The sequence below is a fragment of the Schistocerca americana genome, chromosome X (genome assembly GCF_021461395.2).
Source record: "Schistocerca americana isolate TAMUIC-IGC-003095 chromosome X, iqSchAmer2.1, whole genome shotgun sequence".
NCBI lineage: Eukaryota > Metazoa > Arthropoda > Insecta > Orthoptera > Acrididae > Schistocerca > Schistocerca americana.
This window is the reverse complement of record NC_060130.1, coordinates 877,522,228-877,548,680: the sequence shown is the minus strand read 5'-3', so window position 1 is coordinate 877,548,680 and position 26,453 is coordinate 877,522,228. Positions and strand designations below refer to the sequence as shown.

Below are 26,453 nucleotides of genomic sequence, written 5' to 3'. Positions count from 1 at the left end.
ATCTCAAGCCGTTAAAAAAGGAAAATGGTGGACACACCGCATATTAGCGTCCACTATTAAGTGTCGGGATACTTTTGATATTATAGTGTATTTCTCGAGCCTGTCCATATGGTCCTTAAACCGAGTCTTGATGTTTCTGGTAGTCTGGCCTATATAAAATTATAGATACCAGATGCGTCCAGATTCGCGCAAGTGGAGTTCATATTGTGAACGAGTCTACTACATAGGTTGTTAGAGGAGTGTGAAGCTGATTCTTATGTTTGTGTTTGTGAATAGCCTAGCTACTGTACACTACTGGCCATTAAAATTGCTACACCAAGAAGGAATGCACATGATAAACGGGTATTCATTGCACAAATATATTATACTAGAACTGACATGTGATTACATTTTCACGCAATTTGGGTGCATAGATCCTGAGAAATCAGTACCCAGAACATCCACCTCTGGCCGTAATAACGGCTTTGATACGCCTGGCCATTGAGTCAAACAGAGCTTGGATTGCGCGCACAGGTACAGCTGTCCATGCAGCTTCAACACGATACCACAGTTCATCAAGAGTAGTGACTGGCGGATTGTGACGAGCCAGTTGCTCGGCCACCATTGACCAGACGCTTTCAGTTGGTGAGAGATCTGGAGAATGTGCTGGCCAGGGCAGCAGTCGAACATTTTCTGTATCCAGAAAGGCCCGTACAGGACCTGCAACATTATCCTGCTGAAATGTGGGCTTTCGCAGGGATCGAATGAAGGGTAGAGCCACGGGTCGTAACACATCTGAAATGTAACGTCCACTGTTCAGAGTGCCGTCAGTGCGAACAGGAGGTGAGCGAGACGTGTAACCAATGGCACCCCATACCATCAAGCCGGGTGATACGCCAGTATGGCGATGACGAATGCACGCTTCCAATGTGCGTTGACCGCGATGTCGCCAAACACGGATGCGACCATGATGATGCTGTAAACAGAATCTGGACTCATCCGAAAAAATTACGTTTTGCCATTAGTGCACCCAGGTTCGTCGTTGAGATCACCATCGCAGCCGCTCCTGTCTCTGATGTAGCGTCAAGGGTAACCGCAGCTGTGGTCTCCGAGCTGATAGTCCATGCTGCTGCAAACGTCGTCGAACTGTTCGTGCAGATGGTTGTTGTCTTGCAAACGTCCCCATCTGTTGACTCAGGGATCGAGACGTAGCTGCACGATCCGTTACAGCCATGCGGATAAGATGCCTGTCATCTCGACTGCTAGTGATACGAGGCCGTTGGGATCCAGCACGGCGTTCCGTATTACCCTCCTGAATCCACCGATCCTATATTCTGTTAACAGTCATTGGATCTCGACCAACGCGAGCAGCAATGTCGCGATACGATAAACCGCAATCGCGATAGGCTACAATCCGACGTTTATCAAAGTCGGACACGTGATGGTACGCATTTCTCCTCCTTAGACGAGACATCACGGCAACGTTCCAGCAGGCAACGCCGGTCAACTGCTGTTTGTGTATGAGAAATCGGTTGGAAACTTTCCGCATGTCAGAACGTTGTAGGTGTCGCCACCGGCGCCAACCTTGTGTGAATGCTCTGAAAAGCTAATCATTTGCATATCACAGCATCTTCTTCCTGTCGGTTAAATTTCGCGTCTGTAGCACGTCATCTTCGTGGTGTAGCAATTTTAATGGCCAGTAGTGAATTAACTATTACACCAAGATATGACTTTATTATAAATTTAGGTGCTACAGCACTAGCAGGAGGGTTAAGTTCCTTTTGTTCATTGTTCATTTCTTATTTGTTGTGAGACTGTTTTAATCAAAGAATGGTCATATTTCTTTTAACATGTTTTCCAGCTGGATCAATAGAGGTCTTATTCTAACTTCCTCTTTCAGATAGCACAGTGCGCCACATGTGTGAAAAAATTTGAAAATTTTACCCGGGTCTGAATTTTATGACTTCGACTTATGAATCGGGTAGTTGTAATAAACGTAAGGCGCCAGTTACTCCACACGGAGACTTTGGGAGAGGACGGGGAAGGGAAGAACAACGTAAAACTATGTTCACGCTTGCTTAAACCGCAACATGCTTACACAGGGAGTAGTTCCCATGTATGCAGCTGGAAAAGCAGGAGTGAGATAGCACACGATTTCCTTCTGGGCCGTGAGGTTGTTTCAGAGTTTAGTAGCGCTGAAGTGACCATGGAAGAGGCTGAGTTCAAATGCTGTTCTAGTATGCAGCTGGAGTAGCATGGAAGGAAGATCACCTGGTCCATACTGTGGACATCAAACACGAATCATTTGTTCGGGTGGAGAAGAATAAGGATCGAAATTAATCGTGGTGCTTTCTTAGAGGAATATCTTCTAAAGTGATTCAGAGAACCACGGAAAACGAATATTAGGAGGGCCACGTGGTTGTCTGAAACCCGCTTCTCGTATACATCAGCACTAACATTTTAGAAATATTATAATAACCTTCCGCATAGACTCAATGAGAAGTCTAGGCAATCGACAGACCTACTGCTGTCTGGGTAGGGAAACAGTTTTTCAGCTATTTGCGAAGTTTGTCTTCTGAGACAGAAAGAATAGCTTCGTGTCTGTGAAAACAATAAGTACAGCAACACATTGAGACGAACCATAGACAAAGTTGGGAAGACATTTGCGTCATCATGATACCATTTGAAGTCCACCTCCTGTAGACTATTGCGTACATTACGATCTTATGTTACATGCACCCATGTTGCTCCTGAACGTTTTTTAATGTCAGCTGTTATATGCCATTACATTTTAGCGACGACCTTTTCTCGTCTGTTAAAGTCTTAGTAAATAACTTCCTTGCGCCATATACCGTTCATTCGCCGATCTACATTTCCAGCGCGATTCCTTTTTAATTTTCGGTCATGAGCACGTTCTCTACTCCAGAATATCTCCTGATCGGTTTGTTTATTTTCATGTTCCTCTTACTAATTTCCATCATGCATTTCTCCATTTGCGACTATAAATCTAACGACTATAAATCTAATATGTACATGTGGTATATGTAATAGCAATTACGTCGATATATGGGTAATCGCATCTTAGTGTCTGATATGCTCCTTCAAACCACGTTCACTGTATAATGAAAGTCTCTTTTGCGTTCTAAAGAAAGCAAGTTTTGTCAAACGGGAGCAAATATAATGACGCACTGGTTAGACTGACACATGTTCGGAACGTTCGGCGTTTTATATTTCCGTTCGCTCATCTTACCCTACATTATCCGTGGTTTCCCTAAACTACTGCAGGTGGATTCTTGGCTATTTCCTTCAACAACATCACGGCTGATTTACTTCACCATCCGTAGCCAACTAATCTAGTGCTCCGTCTCTTATGACCCCTTTGTAGAAGGGGCGTCAGACCATAACCTGTCTTTTTGTAAGGCTGACACGCACAGTGATTTATGCTAGTACTAAATAACGTTACTCATTGTGAGGTCTTAAATGACGACGGCACAAGCCTTGGCAGTTAGTTTATGGCTCCGGCCTGGATGTGTCCTGACTGCGGTACGGTACTAACCGCAGCACTCCATCTGCTTTTCCCGTTAGGTGCACATGTCCTGCGGCGGTTCTTAAAGACTGCGTTCCGCTAACGTTCTTAATAATCATATATCCATGAGAGGTGACAACACTGCGTTCTTTTCACTTCGAAAATACCAGTGTTGAAGTATTTAGATGTCAAGCTTGTGTTTTCACTCACCACCATTTCACCCACCAAGAAAGTGAAAATGATCGCTGTAGTACGACTGTAGTCAAAGTGATACAAGGACACGTATCCTACACTATGATTCAGCTGCCACTACAGATGTCGTTTTATGCAACTCGCATTGCTATATCTGGCCTCCAAAAGCCGTGGTGAGGTTTTCATATTGGTGCAGCCATTACTTCTAATATTTTATCTTTGGTTTTTCATCATTGTCCTGAATAATGTTATTTGCAGCTATCCTTATGTGTCCTAGTATTTATTCAGCTAAGCTGTTCACCTACAATCTTTCCGTGACCGTTTAAAGTATCTTAATTCGATGGTAATTTCGAACAATCAATGACACAAATGAAATGTGAAGTAAATGTTCGTGACCATATTCTTTTGCGATTCCCTTTTTGTTGATGTTACTGATGTAATTTTGCAATGTAAGTGTTTATCTTGAAATTAAACTCATGACGAAAATTTATTACACTCCTGGAAATTGAAATAAGAACACCGTGAATTCATTGTCCCAGGAAGGGGAAACTTTATTGACACATTCCTGGGGTCAGATACATCACATGATCACACTGACAGAACCACAGGCACATAGACACAGGCAACAGACCATGCACAATGTCGGCACTAGTACAGTGTATATCCACCTTTCGCAGCAATGCAGGCTGCTATTCTCCCATGGAGACGATCGTAGAGATGCTGGATGTAGTCCTGTGGAACGGCTTGCCATGCCATTTCCACCTGACGCCTCAGTTGGACCAGCGTTCGTGCTGGACGTGCAGACCGCGTGAGACGACGCTTCATCCAGTCCCAAACATGCTCAATGGGGGACAGATCCGGAGATCTTGCTGGCCAGGGTAGTTGACTTACACCTTCTAGAGCACGTTGGGTGGCACGGGATACATGCGGACGTGCATTGTCCTGTTGGAACAGCAAGTTCCCTTGCCGGTCTAGGAATGGTTGAACGATAGGTTCGATGACGGTTTGGATGTACCGTGCACTATTCAGTGTCCCCTCGACGATCACCAGTGGTGTACGGCCAGTGCAGGAGATCGCTCCCCACACCATGATGCCGGGTGTTGGCCCTGTGTGCCTCGGTCGTATGCAGTCCTGATTGTGGCGCTCACCTGCACGGCGCCAAACACGCATACGACCATCATTGGCACCAAGGCAGAAGCGACTCTCATCGCTGAAGACGACACGTCTCCATTCGTCCCTCCATTCACGCCTGTCGCGACACCACTGGAGGCGGGCTGCACGATGTTGGGGCGTGAGCGGAAGACGGCCTAACGGTGTGCGGGACCGTAGCCCAGCTTCTTGGAGACGGTTGCGAATGGTCCTCGCCGAAACCCCGGGAGCAACAGTGTCCCTAATTTGCTGGGAAGTGGCGGTGCGGTCCCCTACGGCACTGCGTAGGATCCTACGGTCTTGGCGTGCATCCGTGCGTCGCTGCGGTCCGGTCCCAGGTCGACGGGCACGTGCACCTTCCGCCGACCACTGGCGACAACATCGATGTACTGTGGAGACCTCACGCCCCACGTGTTGAGCAATTCGGCGGTACGTCCACCCGGCCTCCCGCATGCCCACTATACGCCCTCGCTCAAAGTCCGTCAACTGCACATACGGTTCACGTCCACGCTGTCGCGGCATGCTACCAGTGTTAAAGACTGCGATGGAGCTCCGTATGCCACGGCAAACTGGCTGACACTGACGGCGGCGGTGCACAAATGCTGCGCAGCTAGCGCCATTCGACGGCCAACACCGCGGTTCCTGGTGGGTCCGCTGTGCCGTGCGTGTGATCATTGCTTGTACAGCCCTCTCGCAGTGTCCGGAGCAAGTATGGTGGGTCTGACACACCGATGTCAATGTGTTCTTTTTTCCATTTCCAGGAGTGTATTTACCAATCTCAAATCCCTATTTTACATATGCACTGAATGTTTGACGTGCATGTTTCTTTCACGACTCTGGAAGAAACAAGAGCAGAACTGCTACCGTTTTTAACTGGTGAATCATTCTTAGATGCTGCGTTATTTGCCTTCCAGTTTGTGTGTCGATTCAAGGAATGTATCCAAATGTGATAATATCAGTTTTAAATTAAACATTTCTCTTACTCCGCTTTTGTAACTAGGCTATCTCCGCTGTGTGAAACTGGAGCGCCCCATTAGCCTGACTCTACACTGCAGAAGACAGTAGACGGTTTTCAGAAATGTGTGTGAAATCTTATGGGACTTAACTGCTAAGGTCATCAGTCCCTAAGCTTACACACTAATTAACCTAAGGACAAACACACACACACACACACCCACGCCCGAGGGAGGACTCAAACCTCCGCCGGGACCAGCCTCACAGTCCATGACTGCAGCTCCCTTGACCGCTCGGCCAATCCCACGCGGCGTAGTCGGTTTTAATTCCCCTCTTTAGTACTACGATATTAGCAGCAGGAAGTAATATAGTTCCATTCGAAAAATTGAGATTGGTACCGATGTCTCTGTAAGTAACATACGTATTAAAAGATACTATCTCTTAGCGAGGACTTTTACACAATTTATTTTCGTGAAAACATAATTACGATATCTTAATATCGTAATAACCCTGTATTGTGGTCAAATGTGCACAACAGACACTCAAGAAAAAGTGAATTAGAAATGCGTGCTGTGTTGGAAACTGGGCGCTCTTGCACAAATTGCGAATGGATCTCAGTTTGCGTAATTGAATCGGTTGTCGGTTGGTTGGTTGGGGGGGGGGGGGGGGGGACAAACAGCGAGATCATTGGTCCCGTCGGATTAGGGGAGGATGGGTAAGGAAGTCGGTCGTACCCTTTTAAAGGAACCATCCCAGAATTTGCCTGAAGCGATTTAGGAAATCACGGAGAACCTAAATCAGGATGGTCGGACGCTGGTTTGAACCGTCGTCCTCCTGAATGCGAGTGCAATGTGCAAACCACTGCGCCACCTCGCTCGGTGATTGGGTTGTCGTCACAACTTGTGCCGCTCGTCATCGTAACGTAAGACGTTAAGCGCAGCATCAACGAATTTGAACGCGGCTAAATCATAGACTTAGGACGCATAGAATATTTCATTTTCGATGTCATGTTTTCTTTTTTCCACGTGTCACCGTGTCAGGATCTGTAGTGAGTACCTTGTTCGGGGAAAATCGCCGCTTTCTGTGTTAAGTGCCTTGGACAACGTCGCCCACCGCCGATTGTAAGAGTAGATAGAAGTACAATAGTGCATCAAATTATTGACAAGCTCAGTGAAGGACAACAATAAACTGAACAGCCAAGCCATCCAGAAATGCTCCTGTTTGTGGGGAACAGAATCCAACAGCCCACACTTTCAACTTTGCTCATCGCCCGTCACCAGGCATGGGGATTAGAACTGGTGCAGGCAAACAGTCAATGGAGCCCCAAAAAATGGGAAAAATTCGCCTCGACTGACAAGTCGTGGCGCACGTTTAAACACGCGGATGACAAAGTAGATTTATTTCGAAAACTGCTGTTTGCTAACAGGACACCGTTACCCGAGTTGAGGAACAATACATTGCCCCATCCCATCGCTTCTTATGTGTTTCAGAATTCCAGAATGAATCTCTCACTCTGCAGCGGAGTGTCAGTTGTTATGAACCTTTCTGGCAGATTGAAACTCACCCGCACAGATTTTGCGAAATTTGGAACGTAGAAGAGAGATAGTGGAGGATCTTCGGCCTGACATGGCTGCTTGTCCTGTTCCAGAGGTTGCCCCTCAGTCTGCAAGATCCGGGCAGTCGCAGAGGGTGGGCTTACTGGTAGTTGGGAGCTCCAACGTCAGGCGCGTAATGGGGCCCCTTAGGGAAATGGCAGCAAGAGAGGGGAAGAAAACCAATGTGCACTCCGTGTGCATACCGGGGGGAGTCATTCCAGATGTGGAAAGGGTCCTTCCGGATGCCATGAAGGGTACAGGGTGCACCCATCTGCAGGTGGTCGCTCATGACGGCACCAATGATGTGTGTCGCTATGGATCGGAGGAAATCCTCTCTGGCTTCCGGCGGCTATCTGATTTGGTGAAGACTGCCAGTCTCGCTAGCGGGATGAAAGCAGAGCTCACCATCTGCAGCATCGTCGACAGGACTGACTGCGGACCTTTGGTACAGAGCCGAGTGGAGGGTCTGAATCAGAGGCTGAGACGGTTCTGCGACCGTGTGGGCTGCAGATTCCTCGACTTGCGCCATAGGGTGGTGGGGTTTCGGGTTCCGCTGGATAGGTCAGGAGTCCACTACACGCAACAAGCGGCTACACGGGTAGCAGGGGTTGTGTGGCGTGGGCTGGGCGGTTTTTTAGGTTAGATGGCCTTGGGCAAGTACAGAAAGGGCAACAGCCTCAACGGGTGCGGGGCAAAGTCAGGACATGCGGGGAACAAGCAGCAATCGGTATTCTGATTGTCAACTGTCGAAGCTGCGTTGGTAAAGTACCGGAACTTCAAGCGCTGATAGAAAGCACCGAAGCTGAAATCGTTATAGGTACAGAAAGCTGGCTTAAGCCAGAGATAAATTCTGCCGAAATTTTTACAAAGGTACAGACGGTGTTTAGAAAGGATAGATTGCATGCAACCGGTGGTGGAGTGTTCATCGCTGTTAGTAGTAGTTTATCCTGTAGTGAAGTAGAAGTGGATAGTTCCTGTGAATTATTATGGGTGGAGGTTACACTAAACAACCGAACTAGGTTAATAATTGGCTCCTTTTACCGACCTCCCGACTCAGCAGCATTAGTGGCAGAACAACTGAGAGAAAATTTGGAATACATTTCGCATAAATTTTCTCAGCATGTTATAGTCTTAGGTGGAGATTTCAATTTACCAGATATAGACTGGGACACTCAGATGTTTAGGACGGGTGGTAGGGACAGAGCATCGAGTGACATTATACTGAGTGCACTATCCGAAAATTACCTCGAGCAATTAAACAGAGAACCGACTCGTGGAGATAACATATTGGACCTACTGATAACAAACAGACCCGAACTTTTCGAATCTGTATGTACAGAACAGGGAATCAGTGATCATAAGGCCGTTGCAGCATCCCTGAATATGGAAGTTAATAGGAATATAAAAAAAGGGAGGAAGGTTTATCTGTTTAGCAAGAGTAATAAAAGGCAGATTTCAGACTACCTAACAGATCAAAACGAAAATTTCTGTTCCGACACTGACAATGTTGAGTGTTTATGGAAAAAGTTCAAGGCAATCGTAAAATGCGTTTTAGACAGGTACGTGCCGAGTAAAACTGTGAGGGACGGGAAAAACCCACCGTGGTACAACAACAAAGTTAGGAAACTACTGCGAAAGCAAAGAGAGCTCCACTCCAAGTTTAAACGCAGCCAAAACCTCTCAGACAAACAGAAGCTAAACGATGTCAAAGTTAGCGTAAGGAGGGCTATGCGTGAAGCGTTCATTGAATTCGAAAGTAAAATTCTATGTACCGACTTCACAGAAAATCCTAGGAAGTTCTGGTCTTACGTTAAATCAGTAAGTGGCTCGAAACAGCATATCCAGACACTACGGGATGATGATGGCATTGAAACAGAGGATGACACGCGTAAAGCTGAAATACTAAACACCTTTTTCCAAAGCTGTTTCACAGAGGAAGACCGCACTGCAGTTCCTTCTCTAAATCCTCGCACAAACGAAAAAATGGCTGACATCGAAATAAGTGTCCAAGGAATAGAAAAGCAACTGGAATCACTCAATAGAGGAAAGTCCACTGGACCTGACGGGATACCAATTCGATTCTACACAGAGTACGCGAAAGAACTTGCCCCCCTTCTAACAGCCGTGTACCGCAAGTCTCTAGAGGAACGGAGGGTTCCAAATGATTGGAAAAGAGCACAGATAGTCCCAGTCTTCAAGAAGGGTCGTCGAGCAGATGCGCAAAACTATAGACCTATATCTCTTACGTCGATCTCTTGTAGAATTTTAGAACATGTTTTTTGCTCGCGTATCATGTCATTTCTGGAAACCCAGAATCTACTATGTAGGAATCAACATGGATTCCGGAAACAGCGATCGTGTGAGACTCAACTCGCCTTATTTGTTCATGAGACCCAGAAAATATTAGATACAGGCTCCCAGGTAGATGCTATTTTTCTTGACTTCCGGAAGGCGTTCGATACAGTTCCGCACTGTCGCCTGATAAACAAAGTAAGAGCCTACGGAATATCAGACCAGCTGTGTGGCTGGATTGAAGAGTTTTTAGCAAACAGAACACAGCATGTTGTTATCAATGGAGAGACGTCTACAGACGTTAAAGTAACCTCTGGCGTGCCACAGGGGAGTGTTATGGGACCATTGCTTTTCACAATATATATAAATGACTTAGTAGATAGTGTCGGAAGTTCCATGCGGCTTTTCGCGGATGATGCTGTAGTATACAGAGAAGTTGCTGCATTAGAAAATTGTAGCGAAATACAGGAAGATCTGCAGCGGATAGGCACTTGGTGCAGGGAGTGGCAACTGACCCTTAACATAGACAAATGTAATGTATTGCGAATACATAGAAAGAAGGATCCTTTATTGTATGATTATATGATAGCGGAACAAACACTGGTAGCAGTTACTTCTGTAAAATATCTGGGAGTATGCGTACGGAACGATTTGAAGTGGAATGATCATATAAAACTAATTGTTGGTAAGGCGGGTACCAGGTTGAGATTCATTGGGAGAGTGCTTAGAAAATGTAGTCCATCAACAAAGGAGGTGGCTTACAAAACACTCGTTCGACCTATACTTGAGTATTGCTCATCAGTGTGGGATCCGTACCAGGTCGGGTTGACGGAGGAGATAGAGAAGATCCAAAGAAGAGCGGCGCGTTTCGTCACTGGGTTATTTGGTAACCGTGATAGCGTTACGGAGATGTTTAATAAACTCAAGTGGCAGACTCTGCAAGAGAGGCGCTCTGCATCGCGGTGTAGCTTGCTCGCCAGGTTTCGAGAGGGTGCGTTTCTGGATGAGGTATCGAATATATTGCTTCCCCCTACTTATACTTCCCGAGGAGATCACGAATGTAAAATTAGAGAGATTAGAGCGCGCACGGAGGCTTTCAGACAGTCGTTCTTCCCGCGAACCATACGCGACTGGAACAGGAAAGGGAGGTAATGACAGTGGCACGTAAAGTGCCCTCCGCCACACACCGTTGGGTGGCTTGCGGAGTATCAATGTAGATGTAGATGTAGATATAAAGCCGTGAGGGAGTCGTGAGTCACGCTTTGATAGCCCAGTCGCTAAGAACGTTGCCCGCGAAACTTAAGATCCCGGTTTAGAGTACCAGTGCGGCACTCAGTTTTAGTCTTCTGCATGAGACTTGTCTGAGCCAACGGCCTTGCCGCAGTGGTAACACCGGTTCCCGTCAGATCACCGAAGTTATGTGCTGTCGGGCTGGGCTAGCACTTGGAAGGGTGACCATCCGTTCAGCCGAGCGCTGTTGGCAAGCGGGGTGCACTCAGCCCTTGTGAGGCAAACCGAGGAGCTACTTCATTCAGAAGTAGCGGCTCCGGTCTCGTAAACTGAAATACGGCCGGGAGAGCGGTGTGCTGACTACATGGCCCTCCATATTCGCATCCAGCGACGCCAGTGGTCTGAGGACGACACGGCGGCCGGTCGGTACTGTTGAGCCGTCCAAGGCCTGTTCGGACGGAGTGTGAGACTCGTTTGAGGAACATTTCATGGACGTGCGGGTGCTTGCGTGGCCTCAACGTCTCCGAACTTCAATCCTACAGAGAACTTCTTTCACAATATCAGGCGAAACATACGTGACTTTGAGCCTGCTGCAATCGATCTCCGGGAGCTGTGGACGGCATTTGCGCGGACGTAGATCAGAACGGTTGCTCACCACATCCGGTATGTCACTGGGAGAGCCACGACGCGTCACCACTTGATGGTGTGCTATAAGCTACTTTGTAGTAGCCTCCCATTCAACTTTATATGAGAGTAAATTTCGCTGTATGATGTTTGGCAAACAGGCTGCCGTCGCGTGAATCTTGAGCTGTTTATAAACCGACCCATGGATTAAGAGGGACAAAAAAGAAAATAACGGAAATTTAACTCTACAAAACCACACAACTGCTTCAGCCCATGTTTCTATCTTTTCGAGACGAAATTTCTGTTTATCAGGTCGACAACTTTGCTTCCACCGTTTTTTCTCGAAGTTGGGGGCTTCATTGTGAAAAAGTTACTACAAATTTACGATTCAAAGTCTTGGCCATCGCTGGTACTTTATCGCACTGGGCAGCATACGAACTCCACGACGGAAGAACTGGACGCTTTCTGAGGAGATCCATGAATCGATCCAAGTTTTCACTTGTTCATATGAGCGGAAGTACTAGTCAACCAGGCCGTGCCCCACTGATCGAAAAAGGTAGTAGTCAGAGGGATCAATGTCTGGAGATAGGACTTTCATTTCAACGTTTCCGAATATGTTTGACAGGTTTTGAGACATGGTGTCGAACACGGTCATGCTGCAAAATCACCTTTTCATGTCTATCGCTGTATTGTGGAAATAAATGGTTCAAATGGCTCTAAGCACTATGGGACTTAACATCTGAGGTCATCAGTCTCCTAGACTTAAAACTACTTAAACCTAACTAAACTAAGGACATCACAAACATCCATGCCCGAGGCAGGATTCGAACCTGCGATCGTAGCAGCAGCGCGGTTCCGGATTGAAGAGCCTAGAACCTCTCGACCACAGCGGCCGGCTGTATTGTGGCCCTTTTGTCTTCTACATCTACACCGATACTCCGCAAGCCACGAACGGTGCGTGGTAGATGGTACCTTGTACCACTATTACTCATTTCCTTTCCTAGTCCACTCGCAAATATAGCGAGGAAAAAATGTCTGTCTATAACCCTCCGTATGAGTCCTAATTTCTCGTATCCTTGTCCCGTACGTATGTTGGCGGCATTAGAATCGTTCGGTACTCAGTGCAAATGCCGGTTCTCTAAATTTTCTCAGTAGTATATCTCGAAAAGATAGTCGCCTTCCCTCCAGGGATTCCCATTTGAGTTACCGAAGCAACTGCGTAACATTTACGAGTTGTTCGAACCTACCGGAAACAAATCTAGCAACTCGCCTCTGGACTGCTTCAATGTATACCTTCAATCCGACCATGTCCCGATTTCCTATATGCAGTTTCCTTTACAGGTGAACCACCGTTTGCTAAAATTCTCCCAATAAACCGAAGTCGACCATTCACCTTCCCTACCAAAGTTCTTACATGCTCGTTCTATTTCATACAGCCCTGCAAACGTTAAGTCCAAATAATTAAACGACTTGACTGTATCAAGCAGGACACTAGTAATACGGTATACGAACGTTGCAGGTTTGTTCTTCCTACTCACCCGCATTAACTTACATTTTTCCACGTTTATAGCTATCCGCCATTCATCACACCAATTAGAAATTTTTTTCTAAGTTGTCCTGTATCTTTCAGTGCTCGGCTCAAACGCATCAACTGCTGTCGACAACAATCTCCTGTGACTGTACCCTTCGTTTTCAGTAGATTCAAAAACCTTCTTTCTTGTACCACCATGCCGGTCCTCGACGTCAAAATCACCGTTCGTGAAACTTTGAAGCCATCCTCTGCACTTTGTTTCACTATCAGGTGCCTCACCATAGGTCTTACGCAGCATTTTATGAGCCTCAGCCGCCGATTTCTTCATGTTATAGCAAACAATCAAAACTTCCCGCAAATCAGGAGTTGATATAGTCAATCGAGAATAACTTTATGATGTAATCACAAATCAAATAATATTTTGATGGCGTTACGTTTACAAATGCCTAAGCTTACTGTATGGTACTTACGACCTACCACCTGCACCAACATACACCTTTACTGCCATCTATTGCGAAACGGCGGAAGCGAAATTGTAGACCTAAAATACACCGAAGAATCAAAGAAACTAGTACACCTGCGTAGTATCGTGTAGGGACCCCCCGAGCACGACGAGGTGCCGCAAAATGACATGGAATGGACTCGACTAATGTCTGAGGCAGTGCTGGAAGGAATTGACACCATGAATCCTGCAAGACTGTCCCTAAATCCGTAGGAGTACGAGGGGGTGAAGATCTCTTCTGAAAAGCACGTTGCAAGACATCCCAGATATGCTCAATAATGTTCATGTCTGCGGAGTTTGGTGGTCAGCGGAAGTGTTTAACCTCGGAAGAGTGTTCCTAGAGCCACTCAGTAGCAATTGTGGACGTTTAGTGTGTCGTACTGTGCAGCTGGAATTGCCCAAGTACGTCGGAATGCACAATGGACATGAATGGATGCAGGTGATCAGACAGGATGCTAACGTACGTGTCACCTGTCAGAGTAGTATTTAGACGTAATAGGAGTCCCATATCACTCCAGCCGAACATATCCCACGCCATTATAGAGCCTCCACCAACTTGAACAGTCCCCTGCCGACATGCAGCGTCCATGGATTCATGAGATTGTCTCCATACCCGTACACATCCATCCGCTCGATACAATTTGAAGCGAGACTCGTCCGACTAGGCAATATATTTACAGTCATCTACAGTCCAATGTCGGTGTTGACGTGCCCAAGTGAGTTGTAAAGCTTTGTGTCGTCAAGTCATCACGGGTATACGAGTGGGACTTCGGCTCCGGAAGCCCATATCGATCATACTTTCTTGAACGGTTCGCACGTTGGCACTTGTTGATGGCCCAGCATTGAAATCTGCAGCAATTTGCGGAAGGGTTGCACTTCTGTCACAATGAATGATTCTCTTCAGTCATCGTTGGGCCCGTTCTTGCAGGATCCTTTTCCGGCCGCAGCGATGTCGGAGATTCGATGTTTTACCGGATTCCTGATATTCACGGTACACTCGCAAAATGGTTGTACGGGAAAATCCCCACTTCATCGCTATCTCAGAGATGCTGTGTCCCATCGCTCATGCACTGACTATAACACCACGTTCAAACTCACTTAAATCTTGATAACCTGCCATTGTAGCAGCAGTAACCGACCTAAGAGCTGCGACAGACACTTGTTACCTTATATAGGCGTTGCCAACAGCAGCGTCGTATTCTGCCTGTTAATATAGGTCTGTATTTGAATCAGCATGCGTATACCAGTTTCTTTGGCGCTTCAGTGTACTAGCTGCTGCATCGGCATAACGAAAGCTTCGAGGTTCTTTAGTATTACACGTTAATAAACTTGTGTCTTAACTTGAGAAATGGTTGTTGAGAAATAGCGGACGTGCCGATGTACGAAATACATATCTAAGAATAAACGTGTACTCGTGCTTCAATAAAGTGTTCCGTTGGTAACATCAGGGAGCGAACGCGGAAACTAAAAGTGTGTAATACAGCTTTATGAAGTCTCAGAATCTGAGAGAGCTAAGGAAAGTGAAACTTGACAGGACAGCAGCGAGGTTCGCACTGGACCATATCTCGGTCAGGCGTACTGGTGGCACGTTTGCCGGACTCACTTGCGCCGAATTACGTAAAGAGTTACCCCAGTTCTCTGCCGTTCTTCGACATTCCGGCTCCGCTACTAATACGCGGTTCGCCTCGTTTCTGCAACTTCCTCTGCTCTCTGCAAATGTTTGCCGCGAGAGCGGCGTGTAGAACCAGCTACAGGTGTTAGTGCACATCTTACTCGTTACATGACTCAGCTGTTTGCAGAAAGTCAAGTAGTATTTCACATCTGCTCTTGCTCTCGCAATCTTGTCACGGCCTTTATCTAAGTGACTGAGGAGTGTAAACAGTTCTAAACCCTGACCCAACTAACTTACATTAGATTTCCGTAATTCTCCTACATCTTTTGTAGTGAAACTACAGTGATTTCTATAATACAGGATGTACCAAAAAGAACCATCCGATTTGGCACGTCTATATTTCTGAAACTAATAAACATATACAATTAATTTATTTTTTGATGAATGTGAAACTCATAAAGTTTTATTTCACGCCTTTTCATAGGTGTTCAATATGCTCCCCCTTGAGATGCACGGCATGTGTCAGTGGGTATTCAAATTGTTCCCACACCACAGTGAGCAAGTCTTGAGTTACAGCTTCCACAGCTGCTGTTGTGCGATGTCTCAGTTCATTCATTGCTATTGGTAACGCAGGCACATGAACAGTCTTTTATGAACCCCGAACCCCTACAGGAAATAATAACATATAGTCAGGTCCGGTGACCATGGAGGTCAGTAATGTAAGGCTGAATCATTTGGTCCAGTGCGACCGATCCATCGTTCAGTAATCCTTTGATTTAAAAATTCCTGCATTTCCAGATGCCAGTGTGGAGACACCCCATCCTGTTGGTAAATGAAGTCGTTCGAATCAGTCTCCAACTGCGAGAAAAGAAAGTTCTCAAGCATATCGAGATATGTGCTTCCTGTAACAGAGTCCTCGGTCAAGAAAAATGGACCATACACCTTTTCCTGTGAATCTCCACAAAACACATTAAATTCTGGAGAGTCCATCTCATGTTGTACAACTTCATGTGGTTATTCCGTACCCCATGTTCTCACATTATGACGGTCCACCTTTCCATTTAAATGTAATGCTGCCTCGTCGCTAAACACCAAGCGTGGAAGAAAACTGTCATCCTCCACCTTGCCAAGAATGAAACTCCACACGTTGTTGTTCGTCACATTCACGAAGAGCTTGCAGTAGCTGAATTTTGTATGGTTTCAAGTGTACACTTCGACACAACGCACGCCAGATGGATATCGGGGGGGGGGGGGGGGGGGGGGGGGCGCATGTTGAGCTGTCGAGCTGCACAGCGAACGGATTTCTGCGGACTTCTTGTGAAACTATGACGGATGCGTTCGATGTCTGTGTCAGATCCTCGCGGACGGCCCGGAGATTTGCCTTTACACAAACAATTTGTTTCTCGGAATTTTTCATGCCATAGTTTAATGCTCTGTGCTGTATGAGGATCTACACCATACCTTATACGAAAGTCACGCTGAACAGTTATACTGGCCCGCACTGCGCAAAACGTAGAACAAACACGCTTTCTGTTACGCCGACACCATTTTTACTAGATCTGAAGTGGGTGCACACTGCTGCTACCTAGCGGGAAGCATGTAAAACTCGAGAGTTTGCTCTTTCTAACAGTACGTTGTTCACGCACATATCTCAAATAACGTTATAGTTATGATTTCTTTTTTAAATCGGACGATGCTTTTTGATACGTCCTGTACTAATACGAGACTGCAGGAGATCCGTACCGTCAGAAACATCACAGTGGAGTGACGAATACGCGTCATCACCATTATGGCTTGGGGGATTTCTTCGTGCACCCTTGTCGGTATGAGCTGCTAATTCGTCGCTAGAGACTTCGACTTCTACGGGGCGTAAAACCCCAACAAAACAGCGGACTTTTGTTCTTAGGGTTGTCTTGTCCTGACATATGTGGGAGAGGGAGAAAAGGGTTACTGGTCGATCTGCGTTCCCAAGGGGTACAGAGCAGAAGGCAGAAGGACAATTCACAGTGAAGTCGTTTGATTGTTTTCTTCTGTCTGAGCCAACACTGGTACAGGCATTTACTAGAAATGCAGATGGTGAGACTTGGTAGGGTACTCGTTGTGTAGACTCTTGAAAAAATAGGGTTTTGAAATAGTTGTTTATTTCAGACAGGACTAACTGATACACTGGAGGCTAGTTCTAGAGTTAGAAAAAGCGTGAATAACACTGTTACAACAGAAACCAGTGCAGAAGTCCCAGGAGTGGATGCTAACCAGAGTGGCAAACACTAGCAGCATCTTAAGGCAACAACTTGGTTGTAAAACAAAACATACTGAATGTGACACTGTTCACTGAGGCACTCCAAGTGAGACAGCAGACTTATGCGGAGCTGGACCGAGGCTGGACTTGACGGACGCGGATTCGGCGCTCAGATCGTCTGACTGAGAACTCCGCCAAAATGCGGAATCTACGGGTTTTAAGGAGTCGCCTGGAGGCACTGTTTATCGCACTTAAAGCCACCCAGCCAATCCTGCAGGTGTCTGCCAATCACGGTTTAGTTAGGTTCGCTCTACTGCTTATAAGTGCAGTTGCACTAAGTCCGTATTTGGTATCAACATCGTTCAGCTGAAAGCTAAACGTAACTGCTCTGCCAAATAAAGCTTGCAACATTATTGTTATACGTCATTTAGCCCAGCCCCTCGGGCTCCCCGGAGTAGGGACTGCTAGGTCAACAGTTTTTGGCGTTTTCGCCCTCTTTCTAACCCTTGTGAGCCTACTGACGTTGCTGTTCTCAGGGCTGGTATCAAGCTGGCTTTATTCGCTGTTACGTGCCTGTTGGTTACAAAGTTCTACGGTGGCAACCTACCACAGCGTCTACACAACATATGAAGTTACATGTTAATTCCTTGAAGAGTAACTAACGCCCTGGGACGGCGTCTGGGGGCGTCTGCATTTTCGCAAGGCTCTCCCCTTACGGTTTACTTCACGTAACAATATCTCTCCTAGTTTCGTCTGCCCTCAGCATCGTCTCTGCTTCCACGCCTTGGAGCGCCTGTCCTCCTTTCTCACAGCTTCAAGATAACACTACAGTAGCAAGGAATAATCAATATATTACAGGGTTCAGTAACTCAGTCGGTAAAAACAGAATCGTTATAGGATCACTTTGTTGTCCGTCTGCCTGTATGTCCAACTGTTAAGCGTCCTTTTTTTTTTCAGGAACGGATACACGTATCAAGTTGAAATTTATGTCACACACTAAAGTCTATGATCTATTGGCGGTGTAAGAAATTTAAGCTTCTATCCTTGCAATCCGAAGATTGGCCGTTTATGTCACATATTTTGATGCTTGCCACTGTCGATATCGATAACAGGAAAAGTCGTCGTAATCCTCGATTCCTGGGGTGGATGAACTATCCAATATACATAATTAGGTTGTTCTGAACCCTCGGTGAGCGAGTCACACTCGCACTTACCCCTGTTTTTTTATGCTAGTGGAGGATGCAGAAAATACAACTGCTCCTTCTCTAATGATCTTGTTGTCGACGGGCTGAAGACCATTAGCAGTTTCTGCGCTGAAAGAAGATTCCTGACGTTTGCTAAGCAGCTTTTCGTGAGATGTAAAGCGTCTTTCGTCCAGTGTATGCCAGTTAAGATTTTTTCAACATTTCTTTTACATCCCGTCGCCATTCAGACAAGTCTGTAACCATTCTCTCCTGTTAATCGTACCTGATACGTGTCCAGTAAATTGGAGCAGGTATGAGCCATACAGGTGTTTTGAATACAGTCTCTTTTGTAGAGAAAATGTAGTTTCCCAGGATCCTGTCAATGAATCGAAGCCTATCATTTGCTTTCCCTACAACTAACCGTATGTGGTCGTTCGGAACACCAAACCAGATTGGTTCTCTCTATTCGTGGCACTGAGGATGGTGTGTTAAGTTCGCACATCAGTGCTGATATCCACGAATAAGATTTTTTTTGTTTCAGGTTGTTCATAACCTCTGATATCTGAATATATACTAGTATTTTGTTACAAGTAAATGCAAAGGCCTTGCTGCTGTGGATACACCGGTTCCCGTGAGATCACAGAAGTTAAGCGCTGTTGGGCGTGGCCGGCACTTGGATGGGTGACCATCCAGGCCGCTATGCGTTGTTGCCATTTTTCGGGGTGCACTCAGCCTCGTGATGCCAATTGAGGAGCTACTCGACCGAATAATAGCGGCTCCGGTCAAAGAAAACTATCACAACGACTGGGAGAGCGGTGTGCTGACCACACGCCCCTCCTATCCGCATCCAAAAATGAGGATGACACGGCGGTCGGATGGTCCCGATAGGGTGACCATCCAGGCCGCTATGCGTTGTTGCCATTTTTCGGGGTGCACTCAGCCTCGTGATGCCAATTGAGGAGCTACTCGACCGAATAATAGCGGCTCCGGTCAAAGAAAACCATCATAAAGACTGGGAGAGCGGTGTGCTGACCACACGCCCGTCCTATCCGCATCCAAAAATGAGGATGACACGGCGGTCGGATGGTCCCAATAGGCCGTTTGTGGCCTGAAGACGGAGTGCTTTATGTTACAAGCAAAAGTGAGTGATGTAGAACGGTAGTTCTGTGGATGAGGTACACTTACTTTTTCACAGATGGGTGTCAACATTGCTCTTTGACAATAACTGGGAACTCATCTCTTCTCGTAGGATCTACAGTAAAATTTGCTCAAGAGCCGAGATAATTCACTCGCTAACTCTGTGTAGAACTGGACAGGAACTGATAGCTCTCTGATGACTTACTCAGTTTTAGTTATAAGAGGCGATGAAAAGATTTCCGTTTTAGGGCGTGGTACAGCGTGTGTGCAACGTAGTGTGACTACAATGCAGGTATATAAGCACTAGCTTACAGGCAAGGGAATAGTGCGGCATGCGTGTCGTTCCGGAGAGCGTGCAGTAAATGCGGAGAAGTGAAATACAGTGACGTTATAACCAAATGCGTCAAAACAGGACCAACGTGCTTTTTTATTCTTTTCTTGGCTTCCGGAGGACAAAAATGGTTCAAATGGCTCTAAGCACTATCGGACTTAACATCTGAGGTCATCAGTCCCCTAGCCTTAGAAACTATTTAAACCTAACTAACCAAACGACATCACAAACATCCATGTCCGAGGCAGGATTCGAACCTGCGACCATAGCAGGTTCCCTGCGACCGTAGCAGGCGCGCGGTTCCGGACTCAAGCGCCTAGAATCGCTCGGTCACAGTGACCGGCTTCCGAAGGACAAACATAGGAAGAGATCTATAGGATAATGAAGAATGTGCATAAGGCAGCCTGTTTGTCGGAAACTCTCGTCCCAAGAAGTTGACGAGTCAGCCATCAGCTAGAAAGTTGATGATCATCCCGTTCTTTCATTACCGGGGTCCACTCCGTATTTATTTCAAGAAACTTCGTGTCTCCATCTCTGGGAAACAGTACTGCGCAACGCAACGCAAATTACGGGGTGCGGTTATCGCGAAGCATACGGCAAAACTGCGAAAAGGGGTGCTGCTGCTTCATGATAACGCACATCCCCATTTCGGAAATGTCGTAACGCAGAGGTACGCCAACTCAAATGGAGACACTCGAGCACCCACCTTGTACTCCTGATCTCACTCCATGCGATTGTCGCGCCTTCGGTCTCTTTAAAAAAAAAAGGCGTTGGAGTTGTGAGGTCCAGCCAAGTCGTCTCATTTAGGGTACCTAAAGGATGCTGCGTTCTCGGAATGCTATACAACAATTCACGCAAATCACATTAATAGTTTTATTACAAATAAGAGGGCAAGAACCTTGCCGCAGTGGATACACCGGTTCCTGTGAGATCACCGAAGTTAAGCGCTGTCGGGCGTGGTCGGCACTTGGTTTGGTGACCAACCAGGCTGCCATGCGCTGTTGACATTTTTCGGGGTGCACTCAGCCTCGTGATGCCAAATCGAGGAGCTACTCGACCGAATAGTAGCGGCTTCGGTCAAGAATACCATCATAACGACCGGGAGAGCGGTGTGCTGACCCCACGCCCCTCCTATCCGCATCCCCCACTGAGGATGACACGGCGGATGGTCCTGGTACGCCACTCGTGGCCTGAAGACGGAGTGCTATTACAAATAAGAAGATTGAAAATACTTAACTTTGAATTTACAACGGTGTCGCAAGCGATGGGCGACATGCAAACAGTCGAAGTCCTTTGCTGTATACAAGGTCCACGTAAGCAATTGATATGCATCACACGTCACTACTGTCGTGCTCTCCTAATACAGTCCGAATACTGACGGGCCGAGGTTGGCAGGAGCGGCACTTATATTCTCTTCGGCTGGAGGCTTGTCGGACGAGAATATGTAGCAGGCAGTTTCGGATTTCTTCACGCAACATGTCTCTGTGTTTTACCAAATGGATATCTTCAACCTGGTGTGTCGGTGGGATGGTTGTCTCAGTGCTCACTGCCATTTTGCGTGATTGGAATACCAATTCTGAGTAGTACGGCGTTCGAATGGAAACTTTTTGGCCACCCCTTATATTTGAACTGCAATTCAGCATCGCTAGTACCGATTAGCTGTGATAGGGCTATTTTGTTTTTGAAAATAGACCTTAATTTTCTTTTGTGAGGGAACATTTCAGCTTTTTTGCTGTTTTCTGTTTCGATTTCCGTCTGGTCCACACATATCTCGACAATGATTTTCGTGCCACTAAAACCCTGTTTTCCGATTTCTACTGATAAGTGTATCCGACAATACACTGAAGAATAAATTAATATATAGTCTCTTTGTGAGGCTATATTTTCTTTTCCCTGTTTTCTTTTATTATTTGTTCATTACTGTGCAATTCGTAAGAATGTATGCAGGAATCAGACACAGACATGAGTCTAACATTTAACAGCTTGCCAAAGCCAGTCAGCCAGCTTTCCACATACTATTCTGTAAGTCTAGGGAAACAAATCAAAAGAGTTTATCGATGCGACATTCACATAACGGGCCATAAAGGCCACAAGTTCTGAGGTCCATTGTTTGCATTGACCTCGTTAAGTCTGCGAGCTAGTCCTTTGCCTCTGGGCATATGTATGCACCCCAAATACAATAGTTCCAAGATAGGTGTTCAGTCAATAGTCACAATTGTCAGTCTATTCTAAGAGTATCTGAATGGACTTAGGATACTACGAAGGGAATATTTTATGCTGGTACACTGAATGATCAAATGGAAACTCATCGTGAGAAGAATTTCAACACAAAGAATGGACCCTCCGACTGGAGTATCGTTTCACACTTGCACAAGAAATCGGTATCCATGCAAATGAGTGTAGCAGTTGTGATCTGTAATTTACAGACCAGTTGCCCGAGTTCATTGGTGGAGCATCACATCATAATATCATTGAGAATTTAGCACTGATTGCGTAGCGGCAGAGGGTTACTAAACACAGGCAAAGTATTGAAAAAAAGTCACTTCCACACTAAAGAAATTATCGTATGGGGGAGCAATGCAGTCCCGGATAAGGCCAATGAAGAGATGTCTTGCCGTTTTTTTTTTCTTTTTTTTTATATTGTGATTTCATTCCCCTGCCCCATATGGGCAGGGGAGGGCTGTCAGCGGCACAATCCGCCGCTCTTCAGCCAAGTGACACGACAACTAAAACAAGAATAAAATGATACGTACATAAGGAGATAAAAAAGGGGAACATAAAACAGAGTAAGGGGAGAAAATGGAGGTAAAAATACACTGACATGTAAACGTTCATGGGGGACAGTTAAAATAGTCACCAGAAAGTTAAAAAACACAGTCGGCGATTCTTAAAACACAGAGAAGACACTGATTGTGCATGCACAGGTTAAAAGTTGGCCACAGTAAAAAACACTCCGAAACAACACACTTAAAATCCACTTGGAGCACACGACGAAGAATAAAACTACCAGGTGGGACCTGCCGAGGGAAAGGTCAGAGAGGATGGAAAAGGAGGGGAGAGCATGGGGCAGCTGGGGAAGCGGCGGGATGAAGAGAGGAGGGGCAACCGTGGGTTCACGAAGAGGCAGGAGACACATGGGGCAGGAGAGGAAAAGGGAAGACAGGGCAGGAGGGAGCGCAGAGACACTGAAAGAAGGCACAAGAGATGGAGGGGGAGTAGGAGGGGAAATCCGCTCAGAAGGAGGGAGGGGGAGGAGAGGGAGCCCGGAGGAGGAGGCAGGAAGAGGGGGTTAGAGTTGGTAGGAAGGGTAGATGTCAGGGCGAAGCTCATCATGCGGGAGGGGTAGACGGTGGAAGTTGTGTTGGGAAAGGAGGTGGAGGGTGTGGAGATGAAGAGAGGGAGGGACACAACGGTAAAGGCGCGGCAACTGGTTGGGAGTGGAGAGGAAGGGGGACACCAGGGGGTGAGGGGGATCAAGGCGGCGGACAATATATAGTGTGCGGATGTGTTCAAGGAAAAGGAGAAGGTGGGGGAAGGGGATGAGGTCATAGAGGATGCGCGTGGGGGACAGAAGGTGGATGCGGAAGGCGAGGCGGAGTGCATGGCGTTCGAGGATTTGGAGGGCTTTATAGAACCGGGGAGGGGCGGAAATCCAAGCGATGCTGGCATAACAAAGGATGGGGCGGATCATGGATTTGTAGGTGTGAAGGATGGTGGAAGGATGCAGACCCCACGTCCAGCCGGACAGGAGTTTGAGGAGGCGGAGGCGGTTGTGAGCTTTGTTTTGGATGGTAAGGAGATGGGGAGTCCAGGTGAGGTGGCGGTCGTGTGTGAGGCCAAGGTATTTGAGGGTAGGAGTGAGGTGGATAGGACGGCCATAAATGGTGAGGTAGAAATCATGGAGGCGGAAGGAGTGGGTGGTGCGGCCTATGATGATCGCCTGGGTCTTGGAGGGATTAACACGGAGGAACCACTGGTTGCACCAAGTGGTGAATTGGTCAAGGTGGGTTTGGAGGGTACGTTGGGACTGTTGAAGGGTAGGATAAAGGGCTAGGAAGGCGGTGTCATCAGCGAACTGGAGAAGATGAACAGGAGGGGGAGATTTGGGCATATCAGCAGTGTACAGGAGGCCTGGGCCTTGGCTTCCTTTGACCTTTTATGAAGTGTCAAGTGAGCATCTGTATCCTCTGGATGACCGTGATTAGTGCTTGTAGAGTGTAGTGTTTGTGTTGCTGCAGATCAAGGGAACGAAAGAAGATGAGACCCCTAACTTTACTCCCATTTTCAGGGCTGTTGTTTTACAAATTACTTACATTGTGATTTAGAAGGCTATTTATTTATTTATGTGAATACGGTCTTACGCAGTGGTTAGTGTAATAGATTGGCCAACGCCATCTGTCTGATTCCACTGAACTGCTTGCAATCGTGGTCCGATTGCCACACTTTTCGCATTATATGTTTGTCAGCGGGGCCGCTCTTACATGTGCTCCCGTTCCATGAAGCTATGCTGTGCATCTGTTGATAATTTGCAAATGGAACCGAGTGAGGTAATTAAAGGATTTTTCGGTATTTATTTTCAAGATCTCCTTAGGTGCCCTTTTCAAATCAAATTATTTCCAGTTTAGCCGCGCGGGTTAGCGCGGCTACCCCCGTCGGAGGTTCGAGTCCTCCCTCGGGCATGGGCGTGTGTGTTGTCCTTAGCGTAAGTTAAAGTTAGATTCAGTAGTGTGTAAGCTGAGGGACCGATGACCTCAGCAGTTTGGTCCTTACCACAAATTTCAAAAATTTCCACCTTATCAAACCTTAAAAAATTTTTCGCTGCAATTTTTCATGTGTCCGGTTCTTTCCATGAATCCAGTTGACAGACAGTGGGCATTTTCAACTTTTTGATATCCCAATCGCATTTTGCCGATGTTTGTAGTCATTTTACGGATCGCGTTTACCGTGACCGTTCGTGAAGTATGATGAGAACTTTCCCGTAGAGTACGTTTCTGCACAAAATGGGATCGGGACGTTTCCTTACACTTATTTTTATAATTTTTTGCTTTGTAGTTAATCTGAAGATGCCTGCCACAGGCGTAACGCGTCACTGAAATTTGAAAGTAAAACCACTTCAACCAAGACTGTATTCTTATCTCAAAATTTTGCACTGGTTTTGTATCAGACGAGAAGATGAAATGGAATAAATTTCATCGAAAATTTAATTCCAGTAGCCAGAAAAGAAGTGGAACTCCGCTCCTCGTGAATTAGAGTTCATTGTCTTACCCACTGATGCACCTTCCTTTATCTGAGACCTGGAAAAGAAAATAGCTATATTTTTTGTCCATTTATAGCACCCTAGTGGGGGTACGTTCCTTAATTCTTCATTGCCTTATAGTACGTATTTGAGAACTATGTGATGTGTCTAGGTAGCAAATGTGCATGGTCTTTGGCTACTAGCATCAGGGTTTCGCCATTTCCTCTCCAAGAAAGGAAGGATGCGGTATCCGCACCTACACTCCGAACGTACTGCAACCGCAAGCACACCCGCGTTCTGTGGATGACCTAGCATTAGGTGTCTGGCACCACCAGTGCTGGCGTCTATAGTCCAGCTACAACAACGACTCCTGGTAGCAAGCCAGCTCAACAACAGTAGCAACAACAAAAGTAATAATAAAATGGTTCAAATGGCTCTGAGCACTACGAGACTTAACATCTGAGGACATCAGTCCCCTAAAACTTAGAACTACTTAATCCTAACTAACCTAAGGACATCACACACATCCATGCCCGAGGCAGGATTCGAACCTGCGACCGTAGCGATGGCGCGGTTCCAGACTGAAGCGCCTAGAACCGCTCGGCCACTCCGGCCGGCAAGTAATAATAATAACGCGGCTTGTTATCATCGATAAACCAGGACGCCACCACTTCAAGGGTCACGTACCTCGAAATAGTCTGCACTAGTAACAGGAATCCCCACCTCAGTAGTACGGGGGCTATTGGGGAAGTAAGATCCGATGGGTCATGAAATGGAAACCACTGCGAAAATCAAAAAAGTTTTATTTATAATAGTTAGCTACACCTTCCAGCTACTTCTCTACGTAGTCACCGCTCCGACGTAGACATATGTCATAGCGTTGTACCAACTTTCCAATACCCTCGTCATAGAAGACAGCCGCCCGTGCTTGCCTCCAATTCTCAATGCTGGTCTGTAGCACGTTGTCTGAGTCAAAATGTTTTCTTCATAGCCAGGAGTCTATATGAACAGAGATGAAATTCAGGGGGAGCAAATTACGGGCTTTATTATGGGTGATCAAACACTTCGCAATCGAAAATGCCGCAGGAGCATCTTCATTGCCTCTGCAGAGCGCGGCCGAGCACTGTCGTCAATAAGGAG

General features: G+C 46.5%; 1 protein-coding gene and 1 pseudogene across 1 annotated transcript in view; both read left to right on the top strand.

Moving 5' to 3' along the window:
* Window positions 1-26,453, top strand: part of LOC124556365 (nose resistant to fluoxetine protein 6-like) — a 168,299-nt gene that overhangs the window by 29,236 nt on the left and 112,610 nt on the right. The window lies entirely within an intron of this gene.
* LOC124556971 lies at window positions 11,053-11,170 on the top strand (annotated as a pseudogene).